The 19,988-nt window shown below is 42.5% G+C and overlaps 3 pseudogenes; 1 reads left to right on the top strand and 2 right to left on the bottom strand.

Moving 5' to 3' along the window:
• Positions 1-4,402: 4,402 nt before the first annotated feature.
• On the top strand, positions 4,403-5,067 carry LOC120842503 (annotated as a pseudogene).
• Positions 5,068-8,659: 3,592 nt separating this feature from the next.
• LOC115309096 lies at positions 8,660-9,547 on the bottom strand (annotated as a pseudogene).
• A 126-nt stretch (positions 9,548-9,673) lies between these two features.
• Positions 9,674-10,948, bottom strand: LOC120842500 (annotated as a pseudogene).
• Positions 10,949-19,988: the final 9,040 nt, after the last annotated feature.

Below are 19,988 nucleotides of genomic sequence, written 5' to 3'. Positions count from 1 at the left end.
CGAACATTTGACTCCATGTTTTTCATATCATTGTCATTTTTCCTTAGTGTGTAATACAAACCAGTTGATAGTCAGCGCTTTGTCTTGTGTTCTCTTCGTCTCTGTGTCCTCGTCTTAGTCGCGCTGTTTTTTCAACATGAACGTCCTTCGTGACAATGAGCTCAACACGTTATGCAACGAGGCGTTGCTCCGTGGAAGAATGCCGAAGTGACAACCGCACGGCTGGCGTCTCGCTGCACCAGTTTCCTGTCGACAGTCGAAGGTGAGATTTTGTACCTGTCAGTGAGGTGCCTGCTGTGTTGTGTTAAGTGATGCCACGCCCCCCTTGTAAAATGTTTCCTTAACTGCTGTTAGTTTTCGCTGACTTTGCAGCGTTGTTTGCGCTCATTACAAAAGCGCCCGGGATATTTGAATTTACTTGAACCGGTTTGGCCCTCAGGAGTGTGGGGTCACACTCATCGACGCTCTAATCAAGAATGCAACACGACATAGATAGATTTAAATGCCTCTGCACTAAAGACTCATGTTTTTTTTTGTGGTTCATACAGAGAGTTTTGCTCACTAATCTGTGAATGTCCTCGCTCCAATTTGTTTGGTGTGTGCACATATTGGCTACATTTGTTCTTTGCAAGTACGCAAGACACTTAGATAGCACTGCGCTTTATCCGCAGGCTTGAAGCATGGTTTCGGTTCTCCAACAACCGGGGCCTACAGGGGAAGACTCCATGGCAGCTACGAAACATGGTTCTTTGCTCCTTACATTTCAAGGAGTCAGCTTTCCTGCGGCCTGGATACCTACGCCACAATGCAGCGCCGACTGTGCTTACCCTTGAAGGTGACCAGACCACTAGACCTTCCGACGCGCTTTGAGAATAACCATGTCAAGGCCCACTGATTAGGGAAATAGTTAGCACATGGGGCCAAAAATTTGCTTTTGTGGACTTATAAAATTTTTATACAATTTCACAGAAACGACACGTGGCGAAGTTTCAAGCAAGAGCTGTACACTTTCTGCAGTGGCAAATGGTGGGCTTTTTCGCTGCACCTATCATAAAGAGGCAGCAAATACCATCACCACTGTGTTAGTTCATGTTCTTCATCACTTGAGCATTTTGCTATAGAATAAAGTGTGCTTGGACAAACGTGGGAAATCAGGTAGGAGTTATTGATTGAGTTTCATTTCAGGCCCCATTTACTACATTTTTAACCTCAGGCGAGTAAGCGACTCCAATATGGGTCCACAGACCTGGAGTGTCCACGTTGATAAGCAGCTTTCGGAAATGAAGCTGTCCTTGAAAGAAGGTTATTTCCCTTGTCCGATGTTAAATATAAGCGTATTGGGGAGACATTCAACCGCTAGTGTTTCACTAATTTCATATTAAATTTGCAGGAAGAAGTTCTCCAGCCTCACCGACCTACCGATACCCGGCCGCTCGGACTCCCGGAGTTTCTGTGGCATTCCTGACGATCAGTCTTCCAAAATGAAACTGTCCTTAGAAGAAGGTGATTTTTATTTTCAAATGTTAAAATAGGAGAATCAACCAAGAATTCAACCGCTACTCCTTCAATAACTTTGTGTTAAATATGCAGGGAGGAGTTCTCCATGTTCATCGAGCTGCACATCCTCCAGCCGCCCAGACTCGCGGAGTTCCTGCGGCATTCCTGACGTGCGGTCTTCCGAAATCGAGCTATCACTGGAAGAAGGTGATTTTTTTAAAATAGGAGAATCAACTAGGAATTTAACCGCTATGCTTCAATACCTTCATGTTAAATTTTCAGGAAGGAGTTCTCCAACTTCATCGACCTGCACATACTCCAGCCGCCCAGACTCGCGGAGTTCCTGTGGCATTCCTGACAACCAGTCTCCCGAAATCGGGCTGTTCCTGGAAGAAGGCAGTTTATTTTTCATTTTGAGATGTTAAAAAAGTAGAATGAATCTAAAATTCAGCACTAATTCGCTGTTTTCCCATTACCTTCGCAGAGAGATGTTCGTCAGCTTCATGGGACCACACATATTCATGTCTCCCACTAGCGAACAGCCCACTGGAGGACAATGGTAAGTGATGGGAGAGCAGGGCGTTTCTGCGTGCCTTGTTGCTCTGACTTTTTTTGTGCTTTTTGCTCTTACTAGAGTTATTGTAACAGCACTTTCTATTTCGCTATTTATTTTAAAGTTGATCATAGCTACGCCCTTCCTCAAAATGCTCTTCCTGCTCACGAGTCCAGCGGAGACATGGCTGACATGCCGCCGTCGATTTATGGACCGTCACCTGAGGACTCTCTCTGTAGCAGTGCCGGTGTACTTTCTCACGGAGGTAAGTGATCTTTCATGATGCAAAAAATTTACCTCTTGCGCCTCTTTCGTTTTGTATTGTTAAAGTGTACAAATTAGTCACAGATCATAAACAACCAAGGCTAGTTATAGGTATCAGGTAACATGAAGATACTAAAATTTATTCTGAGAGTTGGCGGTACATACAAGGGTACACATAGCACTATGTCACAGAACACAATGTCAGATGGCAGCCAGCTACAAACCGGAGTCCGTTGAAAATCCACCATTTATGTGTGCTTCAGATTATTATATTTAAAGTAATGTATACAAAATGTTCATAAAGTTTCACAGACGAACCACCAAAACACCTGGATGGGTTTCACTGAATGGTAACGCAATAATCTTTTCGCAAAGTCTCATGTAAGGCAGCATTTTTTATAGCTAGCTAGAAACTGCCTGGGCCATACGTGCATGATGCTCACCTTATTTAAATTTGATTCGCATGTATGTATACGTTATCAAACTTTTTACTGTACCTGGTTTTAAAAAAAATTGTGCAACTTGACAAGGAATGCAAGTTTTTATTGGCCACAATTTACATATATATGAACAATTTCAGAGTTTACTGATCTGGGTGATTTGTCACCTTGCAGCATCAAGCAAGGCCCGCAGCACTGACAAGAGAAAGATGGACGCACTGAGGGCCAAGGTACGACAGGTCCGAAAACAAAACAAGAGGCTGCAAAGAAGGCTGCAACGACAGCGTCAGATGAGGACTGTTGCTGAAGTTGTTGAGAGTGTCCACATTCATGTTTCTCCAGCTGTCGCTGCACTCGTTGAGGCCCAGCTTAGGGTGAGGAATGTGAGCCGGTTTGGTCGACGGTGGTGCAGCCAGAACAAGGCTTTGGTTTTGGGCCTCTTCTTTCATAGCCCAAAAGGCTATAAGTATTGTAGGCGACTGCTTCGGTTACCATCAGTCCAATCGCTGCAGCTGTGGCTTCAGCGTGTTCCACTGAGAGTTGAATTTTACCCCGAAATTTTGGAGCTGGTAAAGAGGCGAGCGACTTCTTTTTCACGCGCCGATCGAGCCTGCTGCATAGTGTTTGATGGTATGCACATTAAGAAAGAGCTCTCATACAACGCCTCATATGACAGGTTTGAAGGACTTGAAGAGCATAGTAATGATGTGCAAGGTGCGAACCTATCAAACAAGGCTCTCGTGTTCATGGCAAAAGGAATTCAAACACAATGGAGGCAGCCACTTGGCTACTTTTTTGCTCATAAAGGCACACCTACCAATGTCCTACAGGATCTTCTTTTCCAGTGCTACAGCCTCCTTGTGGATGCTAGCCTGGAGCCAGTAGTTGTGGTATGCGATCAGGGGAGCCAAACGTCTCCCTCTTTTTCAAGCCTTATAACCCCCGAGAAGCCTTAGATAGATGTCAACGGCAAACCGCTTTTTTTTTCTTTTTGATGCTCCGCAGCTGCTGAAGTGCCTCAGAAACATGCTATTTAAGTATGACTTCAAGGTTTGTGATCAAGTAGTAAAAAGCTCGTCCATAAAGGAAGCTTATGAAAAGGACCGGAAACTTGAGATCCGTTCGATGCCCAAGCTGAACGCAAATCACATTGACTTGACGTTCTGCTTATAGATGTCGGTGAAACTAGCGGCCCAAGTTTTTAGCAACCATTCTGCTGCTGCAATGTATGCCTTCGTAACGTTCCAGCAATTGCCAGCTGCAGCTATTCACACAGCGAGATTCCTTGAAAGAATCGACCGTCTCTTGACAGCCTAAATAGCTCCCACAAATTGGCCAAAACGCCCTTCGCCTCTGCGATGCATAATGGCTGTGTCCATGAAAAGTTTTTCAAAGAGTGCATTAAAGTTTTTGAAACCCTACAAGTACTCGGATGAAGACGGCAGCCAAACTGCATTCGGGGCTTTTGCTTGACAATGAGGTCTCGGATGATGCTCTGCAATCACCTCACAGTTAATTTTGATTTCACCTACATTTTAAGCCACCACTTAAACCAGGATACGCTTGAAAACACCTTTGCTATTATACGTTCGAGATCTGGAGCAAACGCAAACTCAACTTCTCGTCAGTTTCAAGCAACGTTCAGACATCTTTTGGTAAGCAACTTGTTCAAGCTGACTGAAAAATCAAACTGTGCTGAGGACATGATGTCCCTCCTTGCTACTCTTCCGGTAGGCCTATCGGCACCCCCTGCTTCTCTACCCTTGGGAAGCTCAGTTTTCCTTAGCGCAGTAGACGATTCTCCCTTAAACTACCCTTCGTCCATGGTAGCAAACAACATGGTTTATTATGCTGGGTGGCTTGCTGCAAGATTTTTGAAGGGTAGTTTAAGGGCGAAATTTCTTGTTTCGGGACATCTCAGAGATGTGAGCTGAAGAAAAAAAATTCATGTTTTTCTGAAGGAAACCAATTGCTACTTTACTTGAGTGTAAAAGGCACTGCTGACTCGGACTTTGGAAACCTGTCAGTTCCCTCCCCTTCTTTCACATCATTCGTTGAGGTATGTGAGCGTGTTTTCGAGGCGAGGATCAACAACCTCATTTCAAAGGAGGACATAGGGCACACTCTTTGTGTACTTTTTCATCAGGAGGTCCAAAAGTCCCTTGTTGTCTGTAACCACGATGTGTATGACGACTTGTTTTCTCTGCAAGAGTCAGGCTACACTGGTTTGCACGAAAAAAAAAACACACTGAACTTGTTGATGCATCCGGAAGGTGTAAAACTAGGCAGCATGTGCAAAGGCTAAGCTCTTGAGACTACACAGCGTCCATTTTAAAAGTAGTATATGTGCTTTCCTAGCATTTCGTATGGTATAAAAGACTATTTTCGTTTGCTCGATATTTTGCAACATGTCTCGAAAAAATCTGACGGGCGCACAATTTCGCGATCTAGAACGATATTTATTGCTTTCATATCCATGGACTGAGTCATTTTTCGCAATGTTTATCCAATTGTGAAATTATCAAAAATTAGGTCATCTCGAAAGTCAAGGTGCTTACTGTGCTTTGGGTTACTGAATGCTCATGTCGGTTTGTCACTGAATCAAACCTGTGGTTTTAAGGTCCGACGAAACCCTGGCCTATTACCTGCAGCGTACTGGAAGGCACCAAAACTATTTACGCGTACAAGGGAGGTTACAGAGTACGCAGCACCATCATACTCAAGTTAGGAAGTTTTCTGGATTATGGTACCTTGCCAAAGAACGGCAAAATCAGCTGTTATTTTTGTTGAACACAGATTTCCTCGAAACACTTTGAATTTTTTATATTAATGGCTGTCTATAGACTGACAATGCCCACACAACAGGCGGCCAATTGTACAGTGTGTTACGTGTTACCGGTCATTATGAGCCTTGTGTCTTGATCTAGTTTTCTTCCACCTTAAAACTAGATACTGATTGTATGCTTCTGACGAGCGTTCTGGTTGAGTAATTGTAAGCAGTTTTAAGTGAATAAAATGTTAGTGCGACATTTGACTTGCATTAGAGTTACTGTTTATGTATCTTCAACGCTAACACACTCGAGAAATGTTATTGTTATTCACATTGTTTGTGAGGTCAATCACCTTAAAGCCGCTCCCACATTTCTGAAAAGCTGAAGAAAAAAGCAAAAGTAGTTCTGTGGGATGAAAAAACATTATTCTCGTAGTGAGCTGCCTAAAAAATGCGGCCACATACAAAAATTAAATGTTTTTCGCGCATATTTAAGAGTCCAAACGGGGTGGTGTAAATTCAACATAAAAAAAAACCGAGACTGCAGGCAAGAAGGACAACACACTAAAAGAAGTCAAACATATCTTGGCACAGCTTTGTTTGAGATTTTTTAGTACCAGAAAGCTTTGTTTGAGACTTTTCTTTAGAAATCGGGATTGCAGGCAAAAAGGACGATCATCCTTTTTGCCTGCAGTCTCGGTTTCTTGTTATATTTAATTTTCGCACCAAACAATACATCAAAGTGACGTCACGTTTTTTTTTTTTTTCGGACGCGACGTCACTTTCTGGTTATTTTTTGTTCCGCCGGAAATGCTATCACGACACATAGATGGCGCTAGCGAAGCCCCATGAGCCGCCTTTTTTTCGACACGTGGGCTTCTATGGAAGCTTCGCTACCATATGTACATATACCTTGTGGTGTATGGGCAGTGCAGAAATGCTGGCTAAGAGTACCGTCCAAGCTTCGTCGTAACGCCCTTAGAGTAGGTTAGCATCACCTCCCTCCAAAGGTTTCAATATATTGGAGGGAAGGAAGGGGGGGGGGGGGGGGAAGGGCTCCACCCTTCCCCATTGCTTTTTATGACACCACTGGAAAATCTCGTTGTCGGCGGCAGCACACTGCTGCAGAAACACAAGAAGTCCTGTCACCGGAACCAATAGAGAAGCTCTTGTGTAGGAGCCTTCTAGGGTCGCTTCAGGTAGTTACGTTCACACTAGACACAAACTTGTTTGTTTGTTTACAGAGTACCTACATCGCTTCAAGGGCATTATTGTAGGAGGGGCGGGAAATAACACACATATATAAAAACACAGAGTGATCACTTGTCCGCACATATTAGATATAGAGCCGAGAAACAAATACACTGTTGTCCAAGGTGCTCACCACATCATCAGGCAGCAAGTTCCACTCTCTAATTGTCTTTACAAAAAAAGAATGACAGAAGCTGTTTGTTTTATAGGAATATTCAAACACTTTTCTAGAGTTATCACACTTTGCTGAAACATACGTTGGCCCCAAAAGATAATCATTCTTATTAATACCAGTATTATTATAATAAATGCGATGGAAAAACTTCAATCTTAATTTTTGCCTCCGAATGCTCAAGGGCTCCCATCCCAGCATGGTTTTAACCTCTGTCATACTAGCCTATGGATCGTAGTTGTTACTGACAAATCGCGCTGCTTGATTTTGAAGTTTCTCTAATCTATCGATGAGATACTGCTGGTATGAATCCCATATAACGCACGCATAATCAAGCATTGACCTTACGTGCAAGAAGTAAAGAGTTTCTTTTACGTCTCGGGACGCGTGTTTGAAATTTCTACGGATAAAAAACAACATTTTACTGGCCTTTTTAATTGTGTAGTCAATATGTTTATTCCATTTAAATGATTGGTGAAAATAAACGCCAAGATATTTACACTCAGAGACATTGCCGATTTTCAGGTTTTTGATAGTCTAACTTGTAAAAAATTTAGAGACGTTTCTAGCAAAATTAACGAGGTTACATTTTCCAATATTTAGGCTCATGTTCATTGGTTACACCAGTATTCAACCTTATCTAGATCGCTCTGCAGGATCTCGATGTCTCTCGTCGAATTTATTTCCCTGTAAATAACGGAATCATCAGCAGAAAGTTTTATTGTCGACTGAATATTTTGTACAAAGTCGTTAACGTAAATCAAAAACAGTAACGGTCCAAGAACACTACCCTGGGGGACCCCTGAAGTCACGGAAACGACTGAGGATTTACTTCCATTTAAGACAACACATTGCTCACGGTCACTTAAGTAATTTCGTATACAATTTAGTACCTTACTATTAATATTTATAGAGGCTAGTTTTATCAGTAGAAGGTTGTGTGGTACCGTGTCGAAAGCTTTGCTGAAATCTAGAAAGACTGCGTCTACTTGTGTATTTTTGTCATTTGCTTTTAATAGGTAATGCTGGAACTCTGCTAACTGCGTGTTGCATGAAAATCCACTCCGAAAGCCATGCTGGGATGGAGTAAAAACGTTAAAGCTATCAAGATATTTGAACATTGCGCTATATAAAATATGCTCAAAAAGCTTAGAGCAAACTGACGGTAATGATATAGGCCTATAATTTTCTACAATTTTCTTATCTCCGGATTTAAAAACAGCAATCACATTCGCCGTTTTCCAATCTATTGGGACCAACCCTGTCTCAAGTATCGTTTTAAATATAATAGACAAGTACTGTGATACAATCTCGGAACACTTAATGAGAATAACAGGTGATATACCATCAGGGTCAGTAGCCTTTGACTGATCTAGGCCGCGCAAAAGAGAGGCAATACCATGAACATCAATATCAATATCCGCCATCATGCCAGTAAAACAACTATTCGGTGACTCCACCACATACCCAGAGAGTCCCGGAGAAAATACTGATTTAAAGTAGGAATTGATGCATTCTGCCTTCTCCACATTTTCCTTTAACATTTGGCCGTCAACATTAAGAACTGGGATAGAAATATCGTCTTTCCTGCATGTCTTCACATATTTCCAGAATATCTTAGGGTTTCGTTTAAGATCGCAGTTTAGCCTGGTAAAAAATGACTGCTTAGCTAACTTTATTGTTACTTTTGATTATTAATATATTTAACCCTTTCAAATTAAAGACAGAGTTATCTTTACAACGTTTTTTGTAAGCCCGCCTTGCTTTCCCCAGTAGTTTCCGTATATCGGCATTAAACCAAGGTTTTTGTTTACGCCTTTGCCGCAAAGTTCTTGAAGGTACGAAAGCCTCAACTAATTCCAATATTTTATTGCGAAACAAAATCCAAATCTCTTCTGTTGTACATGACTCAGATAAACATGAAAAAGTTAGAAAATACGTCTGTAATGCATTGTTGTTTGCGGCAAAATTACCCTTTTCGTAGATAAGTACTCTGCGTGGCTCTTGTTTCTGTTCAGGTACGCCTGATACATTCAACTCGGTAACAACAACATCGTGATCACTTATTCCAGGATATACCTGGGCGCTAGAAACAATATTTGGGTCATTGCATAAGACGAGATCTAAAACTGCCGTCGGTTGAGTCGGCTCCATGACATACTGAATCAGACCAAATGTATCTATCAACTCTGTGAACATAGAATAAACATGCGATTTGCTTCTTGCCGTCGTCCCGGTTAACCACGAAAAGTCTGGCAAATTAAAGTCGCCTCCCAGAAAGACGGTGTCTGGTATCACTGATAACATACTTGAGAGTAAAGAAATGCTTGTTTCATTTCCGTCTGGCGGACGGTAGATAGTTACAAACACCACAGAGTTCCCTTTGGGAAAACGAACGCGACACCACACCGATTCAGAGTCATTCTCAAATTTAACTGCACAGCTACTCCACCAAGATGAAACCAGCAAAAAGACTCCTCCTCCGTGTCGATGTCTGTCTTTACATATACCGTAAATCCCGGCGGAAAAACCTCAGTGTCAGAGACCGTATCGTCCAACCAAGATTCGGTCCCCATAACAATCTGTGGATTCAAAGTCATTATTAAAGATGCAAGCTCATCAACTTTATTCATGATGCTACGGCAGTTCACAACCAGAACCGTAGGTTTCTCTGGCATATCAACAATGTCATCTTTGCTTGGTCTGTTGATAGGAGGTAGGTGTCGTCATTCTGCTACGATCTCGGAATTAGTCGGACGATGCAGGACTGGTTGACAGGTGTCGCTGCCCCAGATAAACGTCTGCCCATTTATTACTATCTTATCATAGTTCAAATAGACCCGGTTTTCTTTATTTTGCCTTTTCTATTTTGCGTAGTTCCAGAGTTGCCGCCGTTTTTCTTGAACTAGGGGACTGAAGTCTTCCGAGACGCTGATCGGGGTATTTTTAAACCTAAATGCATTTCGCCTCACATTTTCTCTGGCTTTCCAGCCAGCAAAATGCGCAACGATAGGCCGATTTTTTCCATCTTTAAATGCTCCCACGCGGTGGGCTCTTTCGATCTCAACATTGTCGATAGATAACGTTTCTTTACAGAAGTCCCTTATTAGTTTCTCAGATTCTTCGCATGTCTCTTTTCTGGAGTTGTCGGGAACACCAAAAAATACTAAGTTTGATCGTCGACTTCTATTTTCAAGGTCGTCTAATTTGGCTTCAAGTTTAAACTCACTTTCTTCAACATGTGCAACGCGTCTTTCTAGTACCTTTGTCTTTGAAATTACGCCATCAATCTTATTCTCAAGATCAGCTTGCCTTTTTTCTACGCCTGTTAGCTTTGCCAAAACAGTTGCTTGTCCAGACTGCAATTCTAAAAATATGCTTTCAATTTTCGCCAACTGTTCAGTTTCAGCCTTTCAGTTTGCCCAAAATAACCCTTAGTAACCTACGTACACCCTAAAATAAGTATGTGAGTTCCCTATCCTGCAGAACACGGAGATAGCCGATCACAGCGAACATTAGAAAGACCACGGATATTGTCAAATCTGATTACACAATTAGGCCTAAAAATTGCAATGTGCGGAAAAAAATTAACGAGTTAAATGTATTGCTCGCTGTTCGTGCGCACCTAGTATCTTTTTACCCTTTTTTCGTATTCTTAGCTGCATGATTTTCTGGGATTCCTCAACAGTTCGCCGGGATTTTTTGTCTCGTGTTTCAAAAAAAAAAAGAAAAAAAAAAAGAAACCCAAATATCTTTTTTTAAGAGCATTTATTCTCAATGACCTTGACTGAAATTTCGACGTCTCAGGTTCTTGTCCCACCTCAGCCAACAATCTACGACCTTTGATCGCAGAATTCACACCTTCACTTTTTCACAGCAATTCAACACTTTGGTCTTTTCAAACGATCACAGGCGTAAGATGTTCTCATCTTCGTGAAGAAAGGTGGATTAAAAATTGATTACTTAAAGCAGCTCTTTGTGCGTCTCACACAGTCGGCCATAACAGTGTTCCTCTTAAAGAAGTTTTGCTCCTTTACGTCGAATTTTAAGGTAACCGAACTTAAGAAACGAAGTAGATGCGAGGGAGCTCTTCTTCAGGTTCAATTTGCTGCGACACAGTTCAGCGTCACCCGAAGCCAACCGCCAGAATTACAATCCCGAGAAGCGCGATAGCTACTGGTACTCCTACAAAAGGACCCGAGTTCTTCGAAGCCGGCGGCTTCCGCTTCTCGCCAGGGGAGGGATGCTCGAATATACCAAGGGCAATGTTGGAAGCTTCGGAATCGAGGCCATTTGTGTTCAGCGCACGAGCAGAAAAGTAGAAGTTTGTACGGCTTTCGCTCTTCCCCTTCGAGAGCACATCTTCTGCAATCTTGATGGTGACGTTCTGCTTAATTCGTGCCGGAAACGGTGACAACTGACTATCCACGACGTCCCTTTCGGGGATCGGAACACCATCCTCAGAACGCTTCAGAAAGCTCGCCATCTTGGTGCTTACTCTGATCTCAACATGAGAGGCTGAAAAAAAATTGTATTTATTTATTGATACATTAATTGATGTATTCATTTAATTAGTTATCTACAAAGACATGTAGCGGCGAAGCAAAAAGCTGATACCGCTTAGTATTACTGTAGAAAAAACTTGTTTGTAGAGCCTGAACAGCTATCGAATCAGTAGAGGCTGATAACTATACAAAACTACCTTAAATGCAGCCAGCTTAAAACTTACGATAACTTCCTGAATAGGGCGAACGCATGTTAATATTTTATAAGGCAGACTCAGGCAATACATTCCACTTTGTTTCTATGCTACGAAATAAATGGAGTGATTTACTTGACCTGAGACATAACTTGCTACTTCTGAATTGAGATTCTTGCTACTACCTGTCCGGTTATTAAAGGTGCCACGCCAAAAACTTAGAGCATCAGTAGCTGTACATTTAGAGGTTCCCATCCAATTATGTGCATAATGTTTGTTACACCGGCATATTTCTTCTATATTTTCCTGATACGAACCTTGCGCCACTTATATCAAGTTTTCCAGCTTATCTGTGTGCGTATATTATCCCAATTCCCAAAACAAAAGTGTCAAAACAATAAACAAAATACTTTTTTTTTTTGGGGGGGGGGGGGGGGGGGGGGAGGGGATTATGGTTTTTGCCAGATTCGTGCTTGTTACTCGAAAAATGCAATGACTTACAATTACAAATTGTGCATCAAATGTAATGGACTACCGTTATAAATTACTTTCGCTGAAAAGTAACGGATTAGTTTACTCGTAACGTTACAAATTACTTTCACGTTACTTTTTGCGTACACTTATCCTGAAAACAATACGAACAATTTTTTATATTTTTTCAAAATGTTCTGCAACACCACCTTTCATTTTTTATACACCCGTATAATGGTAGCGCTTCTAAAGATAAAATATTGTATTCAAGAGAAAGAGTGTAGGTGCACTCTGTTCACCTGTAAACTGACAAAACACCGGAAGTTTGTTTTGCCCGGTAGAGAACGAAAAACTGAACGGAAGGCGACCTAAAGTCTAATCGGGGTTGTCATACTTAATCCTTGTCTTTCCTACATTTGTACATGCCTTGCCCGTTTTTCTTGTTCTAGTGGCCAGTCATCCAAAAAATCGTGTTTTCTTTTCGGCTATTCTCTACTTCCTGGTGTTCTCTATTTTGTTGAACTTGCTCTCTTTATGCTGCTGAAGATTCTGCTCGTATTGCTCCAGTTACTGTATTATTCTCATATGTAAAAAAGTAACCAGTAATTAAAGTAATTTGTTACCAATATTTTGTAGCAAAAGTACATTACAAATTACTCCCCGAGGAAAGTAGCGTGGCAATTACAAAAAAGTTCTTGAAAAAGTAACGAATTACAAGTAATCCGTTAGTTGTAACGAATTACTTCCTAAGTCTGGTTTTCGCCTTGACATCCGCAACCACGTTCTTATTACCCAGACATGTACAAATTACTCAAAAAAGGTAGTTAAGTTAAGTTACTGAGTATCGACGCCAAAAGTAATTGGAGTAGAGTAGAAATTACGTATTTGTAATAGTAATTGAGTAAACTACTAACTACTGTAAAACGTAGCGAGTTACTTTGAAATTACTTTCGAAGTTACTTTTTTATATTTTTGTGATTGCAAAATGAACAGCAGTTTTGATCGATGAAAAACCCTGCGAGCCTAAAATTAATGCAGTTTATTTATGGCTTGCGTTTTCGCCAACACAGTTTATTCGCTCGCAGAAGCAATTGACTTTCAAAGTTTTTGATAGGAGAATTTTCCCTTTTTCCTTTTAAAGACGTCCCCAGCCAAGCTAAATAGACGTTCCACCGACGGGCTGGATGGAACGGCAGCGTTGAATTTTAGAAACAGGCTGTGCAGGGTCGGGTAAGCAGGTGTCCGCATCTTAGGTGTCCATGACGAAACATGGGAGGTTTGCCTCGGGTAGAGGGTCTTTTATAACAAACTCTCCTGCTTTTTTTTTTTTCTTTTTTCTTCGTCAAGTTGAGATTGTTATGACTGGCCCCTCTTTATTCCAACGTCGTTCTGAGAGTACGCTGAGCGAGTGCACCAGACCGTCAAGGGTTCAAGTCTCGCGCCACGACGATGAGATCATCCGGTCGACTGCGCGTCCCGTTGTAGTGCTAGTGCTACGCTACTGAAAAAAAAAATTGTTTTGGTTTAACAGAAGATGAAAAGAAGTATACTTCGCCGCTGACGCCGGGTCCAACAAAAGGATCTCCCAAGGGTAACTCGCAATCCTTCCCAGCGACTACAATATTCTGATGCGCCTGACACAGGTTTTCTATTTATCGTTAGCAGTTACCTAATATCCAACCATAAACATTAAAAAACAGTTTTCAGTAGTGCTCTTAAAAAAAAGTTACTTAGAAGTCCGTATTCACAAGTGCGAGCGCATCTTTTTCTCCCAATACGGGAGAATGCAGATCGTTAGAGAAATCCTCTGAGGCCTTTTGCTTTCGGCTCCGAAATTTTACAGATGCCACCCCAGTCAGCCGGCGTGTATAGAATACTTTATCTTGAACATCACGGGGCTACTGCCTCTATCTTCGTCGGGGTCCTGGAGCCTCTAAGGATTATGCCTTTGGATGCGACCGACACGGAAACCCTGATTGTCGGGAGAACAGGCGCTTCGAGGTTAGAGTTTACGTCGCAAGCCCCCCTCTGTCTCTCCAAGCTCCCCTCCTCGTCCTTCTAACACAACCGTGCCACAAATCCGCGGGCACTAAAAGAGACGCCGCTGCTGCGTGGCACTCAGATCGCGAAGCGAAGAGCGAACGTTTAAGTATGGATCGACGGGAAGATTGGGGACCCAAAGGAAGCCGAATCTTCGCACGTCGTCTAACTGATAATAGCCTTCTCGGTCCCTTTCTGGCTCTTTACTTGAATTCCTAAGCCACGGCGGAAAGCTGGTACTCATTCTACCTCCGTGCTGTCTGAGCTGGATGAACTTAAAACTGCTCCTGCTTTCAGAAGGCCAGAAGTGTTCGTTACTGCCATGGCTAATAAATTATTCAGTTCAGACCGGAAAGTGTGCGCCGACTATTTAAGGAGACACAAGAGAATTGTGTTTTACGGACGCCATTTTCGTCAAGTCTCGGAGCTAAACCTAAGTTTTCTGAAGCAAGTTCTACCGGCTGAGGACGCCCAGCGCGTAAGCCCTGGAGATGTTCTGTGCAATAACTGCTACACAGTGATCTTGGGTCAGATTGAAGAACATAAGCAAGGACAGGAAATGTTGTCATCAAGCTCATCGTCATCATCCGTGAAACCAGCGGACAGATCATTCGTGGACGAGGAAGCCCTGGTCCAAGGAGTGTCTGAAGCAATTGATGCTGCCGAAGTAAGTGTGACACCACTTAAACTCCCTTCTAGCGTGACCCCACGAAGTCGTCCCGGCTATGTTAAGCGAAAAAAATCCGAGATAACCGCGGACTTCAAAAAGAAAATTGGTCGTAAACTAAGTGACGTGTACGGAGAACCTACGGGCACAGACAAAGAAGATCCATGCTCCTCGTGCTCCCACTTGGCCAGCAATTTATGAGCAGCCTACATCAAGAGCGCGTCGCAGCTAGAACGCTACCGCCTCTTAACTCTCTTTCCATCTAACCTCAAAAAGAAAGATATCCTGAAAGCAATTCCTGAAGTGAGAACGCATGCTTTGGACCAATCAAGAAAGCTGAAAAAACAAATGGGGGTCTGGGCGTCACCACACCCAAACCAAGGACATGCTCTCAACGAAAACGATGTCGCTTTTGCGTTGACTTACTACACATCAGACGCGAAAGACTGCTTAAGACAAAGCCCGAACAAGAAGGATGGCGTAAGGCTTTTCATTGATGGTCCGGAAGTCTTCGTCACGAAGCGATTTATGACGAGATCTATTAGGGAAACTTACAAAGAATTCAAGGCGGCCAATCCCGAGTCAGAAATAGGCCTAACAAAATTTTATTCTCTTCGGCCCAAGTGGGTTAAGAAACACCCTGTACATGAAGAGTGTGTGTGTGTATGCTGCGCCAACTTCATACTCTGTCTGGCATCTCTATCAAATGCGGCGGGGAAGACCATGACCTTTGAAGACGTCGAGAAAATTTTTCTTTGTGAAACTCCTTCCCAAAACTGCTTCTTGCTAAGGTGTGAAGCCTGTTCGAACCGGAAGGACATATCCCTCGAGATGCTAGGGATGAGCGCTGAAGATGAACTGGAGTTGGCACTGTGGGAATCTGGTGGCGAGTTGGTGAAAAAACATTTGGAGTCCTGTGCTTTTCTTAACGAACTCAAGAAGTGGACGAAGAAATACATACCCCACTATTATATTCGGCGCGCACAACAGAGAGCAATATGGCTTGAAAAAGCAAATGTGAAGCCACGTGTCGTAGTCCTCCACTTTGATTTCGCCGAAAACTGGAGTATTGTGCTCCAACGTGCAGTACAGAGATACCACTGGAAAACTAAGATGGTCACAATCTTCACCTGCGTTGCGACGACCACGAATTAAGGAAACACTAAGTTTCGGCGTCGTGAGTGACGATACCTGTCATGATTCTGCTCACGCGCTTTTTGCGCTCACAATGATTGAAGACAGGCTCGAGGAACTCTTGCCCGTTTTTTTGGAGCTAATCTATGCTTCGGACGGCGCTTCAAGCCATTTCATAATTCAGCACCAATTCCACAAATTTCAGAAGAAGTTTGTTGTCAGCAGGTGGATATACTCGGCGTCAGGCCACGGCAAAAGCGCGTGCGATGGAGTGGGTGGTGTGCTGAAGCATCATGAGTCACTGCATAACTTGAAAACAACTGAGCTGAGCACCATAACTAACGCACGAACGTTCGTTGAAGCTCTCGGCCAGAAAATCAAGGGGATAACGCTTCTCTTCATCAACCAAGAGGAGCTGTTCCGTTATCGGGAGCTTAAAAGGAAGGGGTGGGAGAAGGTAACCCCATCGAAAGGCATCCAATCTTCTCATGTGTGGAGCAAAGGAATCGGGGAAGGGGAGGTGATGTGGTCCTAGAAAGAGTTTACCAAAGTCCAGAATAGACAGAGCTAAATGGTGGGACCGTGAAAATGCCGGACCGTTTCAGCAATGCGTTCATCCTTCTCCCCCTGTGAGTGCGCGCTGTGTGATCAGACGACGCGCCATAGACTTTGACACTGATCTGACTGCAATTTGGGCAAAGCGAAAACTGGCTCAGAATCGCATCAACCTATTGTCTCGAAATGTGCTATGTCGAAAGATGACTATCCCTATCCCAGGTGTTTATCACTGTTTTTGTGTGAGCAGCGCCGTGTAGTATTGAAAAGGTACTGCGTCGTCTATCCGTAAACCAGACGGAATTTGGCGGTGTTCAATTCGTTTTAAAGTTTATATTTGTATTAACTTTGAGCGTATTTTATGTTGATTAGGAGTATATGATACATTTGGTCAACACATTTTGATATGTTTTATGAAATGAACATGTTTAGGCTACAGCATGAAATATTACTTCCCTTCTCTGGTTACGTGTCGCATCTTGAGTTTAAAATTCCGAACTTTATATGTAATTGTCATATTTTCTTATTTTAAACAGATATGCAGTGCATATACATATGTGCGATTTAGTATCTGACGCTTAGGAAGTACGGTCTATTTTGTGCACATATTGGCTCTTTCGTAAAATAACGAGCATTTCGTGGCGTGTAAGGACGAGCATTTCGTGGCGTGTAAGGACGAGCATTTCGTGGCACGTAAGGCTTAAAATGCGTGAGTCATGTGTTTAGGTTTCATTTCTATTTGCAGTGATTCATGCCAGGTTACTTAGACTTTTCCCTCGTGACTTAAGTTTGTGCGTGAGTTTAGATGTTACGTACTTCTCCGTCAATACATAAGGCGAAGCTCACACACCTTTCAAATCACCCCAGTGCCAAGTAAATAAATATTGTAAGGATAAATATTGTTACTTCACTTGCTTTTACGCTCAGATATTGTGGTAAGTTCTAACATTAAATAGAAAACTTTACATTGGCCAAAATTCTGCTCTGCGAAGCGCCTGTGCGAAGTCCCGTTCAAAACGCTCATAGCACGAGATTTGAGTCTTAATAGCGGCCATACAAACAATATATTACAATTTCTGTTGGTAGTTTCTGATAGACTACTATATTAACTAACTGTGAATAAAAAATGAAAAAATAAAACGTGAGGTTTTTAGAAAATCGACTTCAAACTTGCTAGTTTTTCGAAATATTCGTTTTTCAGGCAAATGTACCGCATTATATACTTGTGGAAAAATATTGAAATTATACTCAAAAGAAAGAGCATAATTGGTGCTTTAAGGTGATATAAAGATCGCAAAACATATGTTGATTAGGTCACACAGCACAGCTTGCTGAACTTCGTCAAATATCGTCACAGAGAGGCGGTTTGACAAATAAAAACAAAATCACTAAGAATATTCTAACCTAGACGCTTAATCAGCATGAAAAAGCATTGGTCTAGAGTTTTCCCAAAAAGTTATATTGATGCAGCGTAAAAAGTAGGGAAAAGAGATGGAGTGAAATATGTCACCTCGGATAGGCTGGAAAAACATCAATTTCCACCTTGACCGCTTCAACGGTCCATAACTTGAGAACAAAAAATCCGACGAAATAACCCTTTGCGTCTTCTTTTATTATAGGAATTGCCCCAAAACATATATTTTTTTCGTCAAAATTAAAAATTCGACCCTAAATCCGTGCCTGACTTGAGATGAAATCACCCATATATATATATATATATATATATATATATATATATATATATATATATATATATATATATATATATATATATATATATATATTTAAATACTAAAAAAGGCAAAAAAGAAAAAAAATGTTTCCACGTGGGCTGGCACCCAGAGCTCCACGGCCCTTGCATTCAGTTCCCTAAAGCCCGCTTCAGACGGAACAATTTCGCCCAGCAACTTCATGTCGCAACACCAGCAACACGGGCCGCCCGCGTTCACATGCAGCAACCGAATTGCTACGACTTGCCATCATCATCATGAAATTTTATTTTTCTTACAGTATTCAGACGCAAAAGTTATATGCTAAAAACATGTTTTTATATCCTTAAATTGCGCTGAGAATACTAACTCATCTTTTTGAAACAGTTTATTTTCAAAAATGATTCATTTCAAACCAGAACTAAGTCCTCAGTTCTCATCATCACGACCACAGGGGTGTCACGTGAAAATATCGCATTCCTGATTGGCTGCTGCCGCTTCAAACATCTCCGAGTAGTCAGAGTTGCTCGTCTGCTTCGAGCCGGACCTGATCTCAGCAATTCGTGTCGATCTAGGGAAAACTAGGAAACAACCCGCCAGCAGCCCCAAAATTGCTGGAAAGGTTGCCCCGTCTGAAGCGATCCTATACTCTGTTTCATACATAGAGTGCAACGCAGTCAAAGCTAGCGCACCGGTTTGCATTGCTGACCGTGCCTATGTTCGCCCCATAAGAGAGTGCGTCCCCTGCAAAAATGTTTTTAAAAAGTCGGAAAATGTGCCTCCTCGGGGCTAGTAACTGATAATGGCGTTATGATTTCAACGGAGCACAAATGTTTTTTAAGAAAAAGGAAAAGATAATGTAAACCACCTTAAATTGTTTTCGTGTTCATCCGTGTGGCAGCCGCCCTGGGTTTTCGGGTTGTGTGGCACTGGCTGGTTTTGAGTAGATGGCGTCTTACGCAGCAAGCTCAAGTACCTCTCCTGCTCGGATGTTTTCGAAGATTCGTTGTGCGAAAATCTGGAAAGAGTGCAAGCAGATGATCGCCAATGTGTACGGGAGTATAAGAACACATTCTCCGGAGAATTCGGTCGTGAGGTCCTGGAGACGGCCAGTAACGACACTGGAGTGTGCCCTGTACTGTCACGAAGTGCAAGGCGCAGTGCCTATCTGGCAAGGTGGCGTCCCCGAAGCAAAGATCTCGCAACAAGAAAGTTTCGAGCACGGGGACCGTCAAGCATGACGAGTTCACACAGAACGCCATTCGCCTGAAGGTGCATCGCAAGTGCTCCGAGAGGGAGATTCCTACCCTTGTCAGCTATTTCAAAATAAACTGTACAGGCCACAACTATTGTCGATTAACGTCTTATTATAAATTTTGGGACAAGGCCGCTATCAGGGCGATTCCTCATTCCACGCTGCACGAAGGAAAAATATAACTCGGTGCTGGAGGCAAATAACACTTGCAAAGCGGCAGGCCAGATGGTAGAAATCTGGCCTCTCGGCGACTTATAAATAAGAATCAAGGAGGAGGAACTGAAATATGCACTTCGTCAATGCGCACAATCTTGCACAAAAAGTATGTCTAAAAAAAAAAAAAAAAAAACTTTGCGCGTAAAATGGGTTCGAACCACGGCCACCGAGACGTCAATATCGCCAGAGCAGCGCCTTCTACCACTCGTCCACGAAACGCGCGGAGTAACACTTTTTCTATTTTTTCATGCGCACCACTTTAGTACCTTTGACAGCGTTGCACGCTAAGTATGAA

Source organism: Ixodes scapularis, unplaced genomic scaffold, assembly GCF_016920785.2.
Source record: "Ixodes scapularis isolate PalLabHiFi unplaced genomic scaffold, ASM1692078v2 ptg001164l_1__unscaffolded, whole genome shotgun sequence".
NCBI classification, from domain to species: Eukaryota; Metazoa; Arthropoda; class Arachnida; order Ixodida; family Ixodidae; genus Ixodes; species Ixodes scapularis.
Note: the sequence above shows the minus strand (reverse complement) of the source record. Positions and strands in the feature narration are given on the sequence as shown.